The following is a 13977-nucleotide window of genomic DNA, read 5'->3' as shown; positions in this document are numbered from 1 at the left end:
CACTGAGCACAAGTATGTATGCCTGAAATCATGAAAGGAGAATGGAGAAAATGGGATTGCAGGGGGGGCCATTCCTGGAGAATGACTTCTCACTTACTGTCTCTTGCTGTCTATACGGCGAGTGCACCTGCCCTATAGCAAAAATCTATCAAAACAAAACAAAAAAAACAACTATCCATTTAGGTATATGATTCCTTTTGACTTAGATGACAAAAACCAAACGTCATTTACTAGTTACGTGCCAGATTCTAGACTATTATACAAGTCTCAGTTAAGAAGTAGAGAGAGTAACTGAAATTTTAGCTGAGGATTTCCAGTTTTTGTTGGGGGAAGGTATAATAACAAAATAAGTCAGAACTCAAGAAATTCACCATTGAGTTCATCCACTTAAAAAAACTTATTGTAGGACCAGCAGATGGCATAATGGTTACATTGCTGTATTTCCATGTAGTTGATGGTGATTCAAGTCCCAGACCTAGCAGCTTAAAACTCATGCTGGGCACATATGCATGTGTGCTCAAAATTCTGAGAGGAGAATGGAGGAGAAAGGATTGCAGTATGGCCATCCTCCTGGAGGATGATTTCTCGCTTTCTGTCTCTGTATTTCTCTATGTCTCTCTGGTGAGAGCACATACTCTATAGAAAAAATCTCTCTCAAAAACAAAAAAGAAAAATATTTTATAGAGGAGCTGAAAACACCTTTATCATGACTAGATATTAGCATAATGATATTTTGTTTACTTTAGGTCAAGCTAATCACATTTTCTTTGTGACTGAATACTAGCCAGTAAAGTTGATTCTTTTCCAAATTACTGATTGTCTAGCTCTTGCTCTCTTTTTCACAATAAAACAAAGGAATGAAATTCCAAAGTGTTTACCTTTCAATCAAATAATGTATGATTGATAACCTGAATCAACATTGGAATCTAAGTATAAACAGTCCCAGACCCATCAAATGGCATTGAAAGCAAGGAAACTTATGGGTAACATTGTAAATCACTACCAGGGAAGATTGCCAGTCTCTATTATAGGAGTAAATTAACAGGGATGTTTTGGCTGGAACAGTGAGGAGGAATGTTGAATTCTGTTATATATTATAGGACAAATGTATCCAATTTAATTCCGCTTGGATATGTTTGGCAACTTCTATCATGTGTGTTTGGTTTAATACACTGGGACTCACATAGTCATCTGATCATTACCATCAAAAGGGAGAACATTGCCTATAATGCTATTTTTTAAATTTGTTTCCATTTCTTCATCCCGTTGGGTTTTGGAGTATGCTCACTCAAGCGCTTGGTGTGTCTTCGAAGTCACAGGGCCTGGGACTTGACTTGGGGTCCATCTTGTGGGATTCAGCTTCCTCATCGCTAGGCCGCAAGGCTGGCCTTACCTATAATTTCAAAGGTTCATTCTCTCATCAGGCTGAGATCGTTGTAGATTCTGATGCTTTGAAATTCCTTTGCTCTTCTTATTTTGAGTCTCAAATGTCCTTTGATTCAAGATGTTAAATGTGGGATCGCGAGTGGCGTAGTCGTTGGGACACTGAACTCCCACAGGGCCGACAATGGTTCAAGACCTGGAGCTGGTGGCTTGCTTTCTCACTTTCCCTCTCTCTTTCTGTCACTCTCCTGTCAAATTGAAAAATAAAAAATAAAAATGAGTAAATGTGTATGTGCTTTTTGTATGTGTGTGTATGTGTGTTTGTGTTTATAAGTGTGTGTGTGTGTCTGTCCGTCTGTCTACACAGAAAACCTGGGCCTGTCTTTTATAAGAAATCAAAAACTTCATCTTGCAAGTCTTAAGATTTTCCAATATAACCTTGTTACAAAATTCATGTGCAAAATGCATAGGTCAGCTTTGCTTTTAAATGAAATGGATTTGAGATATTTTTCAATTTCCTCTTAAATTCATTCCTCTTAGCTGATTTAAAAAGAGAAGCACTGATGAAAGATTTTAAACTTATCAGAATTGAATATATGTCTAACACAAAATGACAAATAGTTAAATATGAAAAAGTCCATAGAAAAATATTTTAGTGTTTTAATTTTTGAAGCTTCTATCTCCATGCACATTTTAATAACATTTAAGGAATGAAATAACTGAAAATATGTTATTAGTAAAAGCTTTGCCTCTGCATTGTACCAGTCACTATCAATTTATGGCGAGCAAACACATGAATTCTTACAATTCTGTAGAGTCTTCTATTCACGTGGTTACATAGAAAACAAACTCTGTTCTGGCATTCTTCTCCGCCTTTAAGAGATGTAATCTGAGACAACTATACTTTGGGAAAGAATTATTGTAAAAATGCTGCAGTTTCCTTCCCTACAAAATATGGCAAATATGGAGTTATTTCCCTTTTGACAAAAGTCCATTGCCTAGCTACTACTATGCACTTCTTGTAAAAAATACTATAGGCTATGAACCATGCTTTCCAAATAAATGCTCATTGTCTACCACAGGAGAAAAGTTAAAAAGCAATTGAACAAATCAAAAATCAGTGCTGGGCCATCTGGTGTCATGGTAGTTAAGGCAGTTAGGTCCCACGTGGTGACTACATAGGTGAAATCCAGAATGACAGTTTACAAGGGACACCAGGTACGTGCGCATGTTTGTATGCCCAGAATCCCAAGAGGAGAATGGATTGCAATGTGGCCATTCCCCGCGTCTGGTGGTGCTTTCTCACTTTCCCTTTTTTTAAATTTATTTACTTTTTATACCTTCAATCACTGTATGTCATTACAGCATGCGAAATGAATTTTCTCAGCATGAATACATTGCACATTAGTCCAGCTAAAGGTATTATCATACATGTTATCATCGACAAATGATTTTCCATTTCTGTGTCTCTTAAATGTTTTGTTTCTTTCTTCTCCCCTTGATTCATATCCCCTTTCTTTCTTTTACTCTCTGAGTGACTCTCCAGCAAGTTCACAAGCCCTATAGCAAGATTTTAAAAAAGAAAAACAAAAATCAGTGCTCCAGTGGCGTCAGAAAAGTGTTGGATAACAGAAGTAGATGGCTGACTAGAGAAGAGGAAGTACTTACCAGAGAAATTACCCATAAACCACACCATAAAGGATAAATAGTAATTTTCCAGGTAATGAGGACAGAAAGGCTATTCCACTCACAGAATCAATCACACTTCCAAAGCTATTAGTATATTGTGAAGAGGGGAGCATCAAGAATTTAGTAGAGTATGAGACGTTTAGAGAAAAGGGATGATAGAGATGAGACATAATTGTCAAACTAAAATGTGCAAGGTAACTTAATAAGGGCAAACATTTTTCTCTCCAAAAAAATGAGGAAAATTTATTTTGAACATGCTTTACTCTAACACGCTCTACTTTAAACTGGACATTCATCTTTCGTGAACATGCTTTACTCTAACACGCTCTACTTTGTACTGGACATCTTTCATTTTATTTTATTTATTTATTTATTTATTTATTTATTTTGAGATATCTTTGGAAGCATTGTACTCCAAATGAAAAGTTTTAAACTGAGTGTCTTTACCTTTAATTCTATGACTTATTACCTCCTAGATGTCTTGGGTATGTAACTTTGTTAATTTAGCAAGATGAAAACAAAGTTATTTCTGAATTAACTTCAAGCACAAAAATTTATTTCAATGTTTTTGTTTGTTTGTTTGTTTGTTTTCTTAGAGAGATTTTTTGCTATAGGATACATGTGCTTGCTGGAGAGACGGAGAGACAGAAAGTGAGAAATCATCTGATTTGGCCACACCACAATATCTTCATCTCTATTCTTCTCTTGGGATCTTGGGCAAGCACACACTCACACACCTGGATGTGAAATTAAGTGGCCAGGTCTGGGACTTGAACTGCAGTTGACTATGTGGGAATCCAGGACATAACCATTATGCTATCTTCTGGTCCCACTTCTATGTTTTCTTCTAAGATGCTCATACATTAATCTCTTGGTAGAAATCATTTTGAGTTGAGTTCATGTTTGTATATGGTGTAAGGTAGGGATCCAATGTCTTCTTTCACTTATGGCTACACTTATTTCAACACCATTTGTTAAAAAGACTAATCTTTCTCCTACTTATTTAACAATCTTACTGAAAGTCAGTTGACCGTAAGTGTAAGTATTTGGACATTCAATTCTATGTCACTGGGCTGGATATTTATCCATCTGTCAAGATCACACACTTGATTATTATAGCCTTTAAATAAGTTTTGACACCAGATAGGATGCTTCTGTTAACTTTGATTTTTATTGATTATTGCTATTGGTTTATGTTTTCCATTTAATTTATTTGTGTTGTAATCTTTTTTTAATGTCATAAGTTTATTTACTTGATTATTATAGCCTTTAAATAAGTTTTGACACCAGATAGGATGCTTCTGTTAACTTTGATTTTCATTGATTATTGCTATTGGTTTATGTTTTCCATTTAATTTATTTCTGCTCTAATCTTTTTTTTAATGTCATAAATTTATTTACAAATATATGGAGTATGCTCTGAATTTAAGAGTTTGATTCATCTTTTCAGAGACTGTGCCTCTTCAAAGAATCTTCGTAACAGTTAAATGGATGAACTAAAATATCTTCGTTTCTTCAGCAGTTGGTATCTTACTACGAATGGTGCAGCAAATCCAGATGAAAGTTACAAAGTTATCATAATCAGTAACCACCACTTTTTTTTTCCGTTGAAAATGGCTCTTCCTGGGACTTTTCTCTTAATGGCTCCTTCAGATCACAGAGGTTGTGACCCTCCAGATTCTCTAGCCTAACTTGGAGTGTTGGGAACCCTGCACAACACACAGAGACCGAAAGAGGGAAGTATGGTGGCACCACACCAAGCTCTCCTTTTTTGTTCTTATTTATTTATTTTCTATTTGAATTTGGTTTTCTCTTTCTAGTTTCTTAACATTTGAAAGACTAGCTGGGGACAGCAGGTGGCATGGTGGTTAAGGCGCTGGACTCGCACATGGCTGACTGCAGTTTGAGTCTCAGACTCAGCAGCTTGCTTTCTCACCTTCCCTCTTTCTGTCTCTCTCTGGTCAAATTGAAGAATAATAAAAGTAAAATAAAATAAATATTCTAAAAAATAAAGAAAGACTAGGTCAATAATTTGAGATCTGTTTTATTTTATTTTATTTATTTTTTGAGAGATTTTTGCTATGTGGTATGTGTGCCTGCCAGAAAAACGGAGACAGAAAGTGAGAAATCACCCTCCAGGGGAGATGGCCACACTGTAGGCCCTTCTACTCCATTTTTCTCTTGGGATTTTGGATGCACACACACACAAACATGCCTGGCATGAGTTTTAAGCTGCTGGATGTGGGATTTGAACCGTGGTTGACCACATGAGAGTCCAGCACCTTAACCACTATGCCAACTGCTGGTCCTAGATATGTTTTGTTTTTAATATAGGAATTTACAGCTATAAATATAAGTATTCTTTAGCAGCATCCAGTAACTTTTTGTATTAATTTTAATTAATTAATTTTAATTCATTTCAAAGTATTTTTTCTTATGATTCTTCTTTGATCAACCCGTTATCTAATAATATTTTGTATAATTTCCATATACTGCAAATTCTTTAAATTCCTCTAGTTATTATTATTTTATTTTGGTTTGGATAATGTGTTTTATATGACTTAATTTTTTTAATTTAAATTTGTTTTATGACCTATTTTGGAGAACATTCCACATGTACTGCTGTTTTTAGGGGAAGATTCTATAAATGTCTGTTGGGTCACATTTCGCTTGCAGCTTTTGTGATTCTCTTTTCATCTTGGTTTTTTGACAAAGGTACCTTGAGTTTATTTTAGCTGGATTTCATTGAGTTTCTTGAATGTAGATGAATTAACTCTGGGAAATTGTTAGTTATTATTTCTTTAATAATTTTCTTCTGTCCCTTTTGCCCTCTCCCCTCATTTTGGGACTTCCATTATGCCCTCACTGGTATATTTGATGGTATACTATTATACTCTAAGGCTCTGATAATTTTTCTCATTTTTTTTCTTGTTTGTCTTTTAGATTGAATAATTTTAATGGACCTATTTTCATCAATTCTTTGTTCTAAAGTTCAGATGTGCTCTTACACTCATTTATTAATTTTTAAAATTAATTTTACATTTAAGGATTTATATTTTGTTTCTGTATATAATTTCTACCTCTTTATATTTACTCATTTACTTATATTTAAGGCCTTTGCATTGTTTTGTTTTGTTTTGTTTTTCTTGCATGAGTGAGAAAGAAAGAGAGAGGGAAAGTGAGAAATGGACACTTTCAAAAGTATTTTATGCTACAACTACCCTCAGCTTCAACCACTCATGGACCAGGGTCCTGGACACCCCCAGAGCTCACTGAGGTCTCTGGATACAACCCTGAAACCTCATATGTATCAGCCTTGCATAGCTTAGTGCTACCATCTGCCTCTTGACCTCTTTGCTAATGCTAATTATTGCATGAAATATTGTTTTTTATCATCTATTTTAAACTTTCATTAGTGTTTTGAGTATATTTATAGTAACTGATTGAAAATCTTTTGTCAGTTAAGTTTACAGTGCATTTTCTCAGCCACAGTTTCTCTTGACTGCTTTTTACCCCTGCACATGGGTCACACTTTCCTATTTCATTACATGTCTCATAGTTTTGTTGTCGAGACAGAAAGTGCTGGAAAATGGCCTATCTCCACATAGCAAACCTTGAAATGCATACCGTTGCATTAGCAAAGCCCAACGTTTTTCCTGAGATCCCTTGAGTGTTAGCAGGTGCCACACAACTGAAGGGGTACATGCTGTCTGTCCCTGGTTATAGCTTGATGGAGAAGTTAATTTTAGGTTACAAATTAATTAGAAAATTCCCCTTTGCCACAAATGAGGAAACCACTGAATAACACCCAAAATAGTTGGGCTTCCTTTTATGTCACACAGATTCAAAGTGCATTCCATCTTGTCATTTTCCTAAATATGTTAAATGAGTCATCTAACTCTTGTCTGACTTTATTTAGCTCAATGAGAAGTCTCACATCCCTTTTAATTTACATGTGCTTTTCAGAAGAACGGGAAATACGCCTTGAAATGCCAGGTTTAATAACATCCCATACCAGTTGTGTGTGTAATTATCAGGTTTGTAGCAGTTCCTCAATAGGTTGGGACCAAGTGAGCGCATGTACAGACTAATACCTTCTTATACTATCATTTTCTTCCACTGCTGAGAGATCATAATCATGTCAATTTCCCTCTCTTCTTTTGCACTTTATCTACTAAAGGTAGCATATCTTTATAACTGCTACCCTGAAAAAGCCATTGCCTCCTGGGACTTTTGTATCTATTGTCCATAAAGGTGATGTTAAGTGATGAATGTGCTCATGACATTCAAGGAGGAGGTGTATATTCAGATCAGACATTTTCATAGAGGTTGAATCCAAGTGCATTCTTGATTTAAATACCATTCTCTTTGATTTCCTTTGAATCATCAACTAAGATTAAGATGTTTTGCCAGCTAAAGTTAATCATGCTTTAGTGGGGCATAACTACAAATGTGCTGGAACATTACAATTTTACTCGACTGCGTGGAAAACATGTCCTGTATACCTGGTCACAGAGAAGGGCAGGAGAAAATGCAGAAGGTGGATTTTATCCTTAGAATCTTAGGGCAGAGTTAACTTAATGGTTGGAAAGAATTGCAGTTGGGAATGAAAAAATTACTGTCTTGAATTATGGTATTAAATTGATTTCGTTTATAAACCATACCTGGTCACTTAATTGCTCTGAATTTCGACGGCTTACATGTAAAATGTCAGCATTTGATAGACACAAAACTAAAAATCATTTTTGTTTAATGATCTAAAGCCTATTTTGTTTTTATTTGGAGCTTTTCTTAGGATGTTTTGGATGTCTATGCAAATGATATGATGATTCTAATTAAATTTTCATTCTGTTATTCTGGAAATCATAATACAAAAGGTTTGCAATTCTACATTTGATTTGTTTATGAATTAGTTACTTGCATTGAACACTGATAAAGCACAATAATAATGATGAACAAAAATGATGAGTTTGAGCAAAAACGAACCAAAACAAAAACAAAGTAACAAAGAAATGTGCTATTATCTGTTGAAGATATTTTATAGTTTTATCAACTGTACTAGGGGAAATGTTCACTTGTCAAAATATCCATTTTGTAAGCCAAGTAATAGCGTGATTGAATGTATAAAAGAAAATTAAATTAGAAAAGTAAATAAATAAGTTAAAAAGTGAAAAATGAAAGAAAATAAAAATTTCAAAAAAAACCCCAAAAACCCTGATTCCATGGGTATAGCACTAAATATAGTACAATGACAATGAGAAACAGCATAAAGTTTCTTTAAAATACTACAGGTAGAACTGTTGTGTCATCTAGCAATCCCACTTTGTGTATCTATTCAATAGGAATTAAATCAGGACCCCAAAGAGATACTGACAGTCCAATGCTCATTGTAGTGGTTTTTATTTTTTATTTATTTATTTTTTTGGAGAGGTTTTTACCATAGGGCACGTGCACTTGCCAGGGGGGATGGCCACACCGCAATCCCCACTCTCCTCTCAGTATCTTGGGCATGCATGCACATGCACCTGGCGTGAGTTTAAGCCGCCGGGTCCAGGACTCGAACCACGGTCGACTACGTGGGAGTCCAGCGACATAGCCATTACGCTAACTGTTCCCAATAGTCAGGACATGTGAATAACCCAGTGTCCATTGACAGATAACAGGTAAAGAAAATGTGGTCTACACACAATGGGATGTCATTCAGCCTTATAAAAACAAGCACGGGCTTACCCATCGCTGGCATAGCCCTGTGTGCTACACATAGGAAGGTTCCTGGTGAGCTCGTGGAGACCTCCCTGAATCCACCGGGAGTGCATGTGCCCACGAACCGGGACTGGCTGAGGCCAGGGTGGATCACAGTGTGAGGACCCTGTTGGGGGTGCCTAGCTCATTCTCTTTCTGTCTTTCTCACTCATGAAAGAAATAAGTAAATAAACTTCAAGAAAGAAACAGCAAAGGATAACAAGGGCTGGTTAGGTTGTAGAGGGAGGAGAACTGTCATGTATATTGGTGGGAATGGACATTAGCACAGCCATTACAGAAAACGTAGTTTCCTTAAAAAACTAAAAATAGAACTACAATATGAGCCAGTAATGTCACTACTGGGAACATATCCAAAGAAAATGAAATCAGTATGTCAAAGAACTATCTGCACTTCCATGTTTATTATAGCACTATCCACCATAGCTAAGTCATGAAATCAACCAAAGTGGCTGACAACTGATGAACAGATAAAGAAAGCGTGATGTATAAATGTGCAATAGAATACTATTCACCTATTACAAGATGAATTTCTGGCATTTGTGTCAAAATGGAGGAGCCTGGAGAAAATAATGACGAATGAAATAAGCCTGGTACCCTACTGCCTGTTCCCATTCAATTGTGGGACGAGGACAGTGTCAATGGAAAGGGAAGGGATGGAGTGTGGGGGACAAGCAGGCATGTAATTAAGGGAGGTGGGTTGCCGAGCACTACAGCACAGAAGAGTAAAGAAAGTCTGTGACGATTCAACTTATATTTGAAGATAACCAGTAGAACATATTTCAAATGTGCACCACACAAAGTAATGATGAACTTCGGAGACGGTTATTTCCCTGATTTGATCATTACACCTCATGTACGTGGTTTTTTTTTTAAGTTCTCCCCCAGATGATAGAGAGTACCTTTCTTTGCTTTTTTTTTTTTTTTTTTTTTGGATGTCATAGCGGGGAGGTGGGAGGTGGCCACATCACAATACTTTCTCCTCTTGGGATCTTGGGCACGAACAACATGCACCCAGCGTGAGTTTAAGCCACCAGGTCCAGGACTCGAACCGTGGTCAACTACATGGGAGTTCAGTGACATAGCCATTACACTAACCACTGGTCTCAATCTCAAGTACGTGTTTTGAGAAACTAAACCACAAAGAGGTATAACTATTATGTATAAGTTAAAAGCTATAATAAAAAATATTTCAAAATACAGAAGATAAAGCAAATGGCAGAGAAGATGTAGACAAATAGAATTCTAGCTGCCATAAGGGTAGTCTAAGTAACACAGAGCATTTTTGCATTGTGTGCCACTGTGGCAGGGCTTACATTTTAAGAAAGTGTGCCTTCTGGGAACCAGCAGTTAGCAGAATGGCTATGTCGCTGAACTCCCATGTAGTCGACCGTGGTTCGCATCCCGGACCCGGTGGCTTAAAACTCACGCCGGGCGCGTTTGCGTGCATGCCCAAGGGCCCAAGAGGAGAATGGAGGAGAAGGGATTACGGCGTGACCATCCCCCCTAGGGGGTGATTTCTCACTTTCTGTCCCTATGTCTCTTTCTGTCTCTATGTCTCTTTCTGTCTGGGTGAGCGCATGTGCCCTATAGCAAAAATCTCTCCAAAAAAAAAAAAAAAATAGAAAAAGAAACAAGAAACTGTGCCTTTTAATCTTCATATTTTGGCTCTAATTCAGTTCCTATTCACCATAAAATATCCTAATTTTGGTAGTCATTTTAAGTGCAATGACAACTTTGGTACTTGCATTTCAATCTTCCATAGTGCCTACCTCTGAGACTCTAAAAGCCATAACTGACATAAAGATTTTCCAGTTTACAGTGTTTCCATCAGGATGCTGACACTGTGAACACTTGCCAAGTTCATGATAAGTAAGAGGAAACAGTTTTCCTTTATTTGGGGTCTATCATCTTTCTTTCTTCTCCAGTAAGTATGCTCTGTGCTTGCTGGATTGAACAGACTTGTCCTTCGTTAGTTTTCCTTTCTATGGTCTTCTTTGCCATCTGTACACCAATGACTTCCAGCTAACATCTCCACCCCTAATGTTTTCATCCAAGCTTCCGACTTGACTATTTAAATACACATTCCTTTGGCTATATCCAAGTTACTTCAATATAAATATGATCAAAACTGAGTTCACCGTCTTCCCCACAAGACTATATTCCCCACTGATATTTTTTTCAGCAAATGACACCACATCTATCCCTGTAGTCATGTAAGACATAACCTGTGTATTTTCTTTAAAACCATCAACTTTTTTCATTTGTCCTCCACTAAATCCTGTCCACACTGCTTTTTAAATATGTGTATTTATTGAAAGAGAGAGAGAGACTCTTGTACAGGGTCTTGACACCACAATCCTCCCACCAGTACTGTAGCCACCCGGGATCAGAAGTGCACCACCAACAGGCATGCCTGGTTTGTTCAGAAAGACACAAACCTGGGCCCTTCTCATACGGCTTCTAGCATTGTGCAGCAGCGTCCCTCTGCCTGCACCATTTCACATTGCTTTCTGAATATTTCTTTAATTGGTCTATTTCTGTCTACTTCGTCATGCCATCAAAGCTAAAGCTGAAGAAATCCCTCCTGCATTAACAAAATAGCCTTTTTTGACATACAATAATTGTACATATTTATGTGGTAAAATGTGAGGTTTTGGTACAAGAATAGTGTGTAATAAGTAATTTTTTTTTTTAAACTACAGAGTCTTTCTGTTACAATTCTCTAGTTTCAGCCTTCCACCTGAAGCTACAGGCACATGCCACTGCACCTGACCTGTGGATCTGAATGGGAATCAAACCTCGTCTTCTTGTGTGGTCCCACCTGAGGAGTACATTTTAGCAGTGTGTGCCACTGTGACTCGGCTTACCTTTTAACAAACTATGCCTTTGAATTAATCTTCACAGTTGGGCGCTGCTTCAATTTCCATTCATTCTCCATATTTATGCCATGTCCAGATTAAAACACTTTCATTGTTTTCCAGTTACTTTAGGATGAAAACAAAACAAAAGAAAACAAAACCTAGCGTGGTCTATAGGTCTTCCATGATTTGATTTCTGCATATATTTTTATCCTCATCTTTTATTAATTGCCCCCTCGTCCACAGATCGCCCTCATTGTCATTTTCTTTCCTTGTCTCAAATAGACTGTACTTTTCCTATTTGGGCCCTCTCTTATTTTAATCACCCACAGTATTTCTCTATTTCTATAAAATGTATTTATTTATTTCTTCTGTGAAAGACAGAGACAAATACACAGACAGGGAGGCAGACACCACTCATGGGCTCTCCAAACTATGATTCACCCTCAGCCCCAGCCAGCCTGGATCACAGCATGTCCATGCAGCTGGTGTGCTGTGGGAGGCTTCGGGACACACACTCAGGACCCTCCCCTGTGTCTAGCCACGTCGCCACTGTGCCACCTTCTGGCCCATCTTCCTCCAATTTTTAACTAACCCTTGTTACTCCCAAGCACCTTTCAGAATTTGCTCAGATAACACTTCCTCAGAGAGACCTAGCCCGATCTCCATGACAGCGTTAGGGCTTTGTTTCTGTCTAGGTTGTTATAAAAGAAAACTATAGAAGATGTGGTGTAAACAATACACATTTATTTCTCATGGCTCTAGAGCCTGAAAAGTTTAAATCATTGTGCTGAGGAGACCTGGTATGTGATGAGAGCCTACTTCCTGGTGTAGGCAGGCAGACATCTTCTCCCTATATCCTCACGCAGGAAGGAGAGAGAAAGGAAGGAAGTCTTCCCATGTTTCCTCTTATAAGAGTATGGGACCAACAGTTAGTATAATGGCTATGTTGCTGGACTCCCATGTAGTCGACCGCGGTTCGAGTCCCAGAACTGGTGACTTAAAACTGCTGGGCGCGTGTGTGTGTGTGCCCAAGATCCTGAGAGGAAAATGGAGGAGAAGGGATTGCGGTGTGGCCATCCCCCCCTGGGGGGTGAGTTCTCACTTTCTGTCTCTCTGTCTTTGTCTGTCTGGCGAGTGCACGTGCCCTATAGCAAAAACCTTTCAAAAAAAAAAAAAAAAAAGAGTATCAATCCCATTGCAAGGCACCACTTCTCATCTCAAAATCCCTCTCTCCTATTGCATCGTATTGGGGGTTAGGATTTTAGCATGTAAATTTGAAAGTGCACATTCGGTCCACAGCAAATCTCTTATAATATTCTCTCAAAACATCATATAATTTTCCTTCATAGCACTAAATGCATATTATAATTAGATTTTTACTTATGTGATATAAAAATGAGTACTTTTTTTTTGGCATATCTTAATGGTAAAATTCAAAGCAGTTCAGTGTCTTATCCATCAAACTTGGCCCAGTGCTTGACCTGCCATTGGGTAGATACTCAACACATGAGAACCATTAGTCAAATCAGACCAGACTAAGGCATTTCTTTTAGCAAAACTATTAAGATATTTTATGTGTGGACCCAAATTATACTATTGTAGTTTGATAACTCTAAAATAGTCACGTTTTACTCTCCCATCTATTGAACACTAAATTAAAAAAAAAATAGAAAAGCATTTTTAAAAATTTTTGCAGCAGAGGTCAGAAAGTCATACAATCTAAATAATAGGCTTTATTTTTGTACAGCTGTCTCTAATGGTGTAATCATCCTGCATGTTCCTTTAAACAGGAAGGCTAAAGCTTAGCTCACCAACACGAATACCATCAACACAGCTGCCATCTTTCAACAAATTGTGAGTAGGGTTTTAACTGATCCACGTGATTCTGGGTCCTATTGTCATAAGCTGAAATGAGTTTTCTACAAAAGTCATTATTAATGATAAGAACATGACTATTTATGGAATAAAACTTATAATAGCTTTTACCTCACTGATATTACAGGACAAACGGAGAGAGCAGGATAAAATTACATTATAAGGTGATAATTAAAGAACTTTTCGTTTGTTTTTGTTAAAAGATGTGTTCACGGGGAAGCCTGAAAGAGAAAGTGCTTTCCATTAAAACCTCTTCCTCCATCTCACCCACTCACCCTATTACCACTTCAGGGACACATCTCGTGTACCCAGGCCAGTTTAAATTAAACACATCAATCATTCTAGGGCTCAAGAATTACCTAATGCTGTGATGAATGACTCCTGTGACTTAGCCTCTTAGGGTTTG

The sequence above is a fragment of the Tupaia chinensis genome, unplaced genomic scaffold, assembly GCF_000334495.1.
Source record: "Tupaia chinensis unplaced genomic scaffold, TupChi_1.0 Scaffold000393_1, whole genome shotgun sequence".
NCBI lineage: Eukaryota > Metazoa > Chordata > Mammalia > Scandentia > Tupaiidae > Tupaia > Tupaia belangeri.
Note: the sequence above shows the minus strand (reverse complement) of the source record.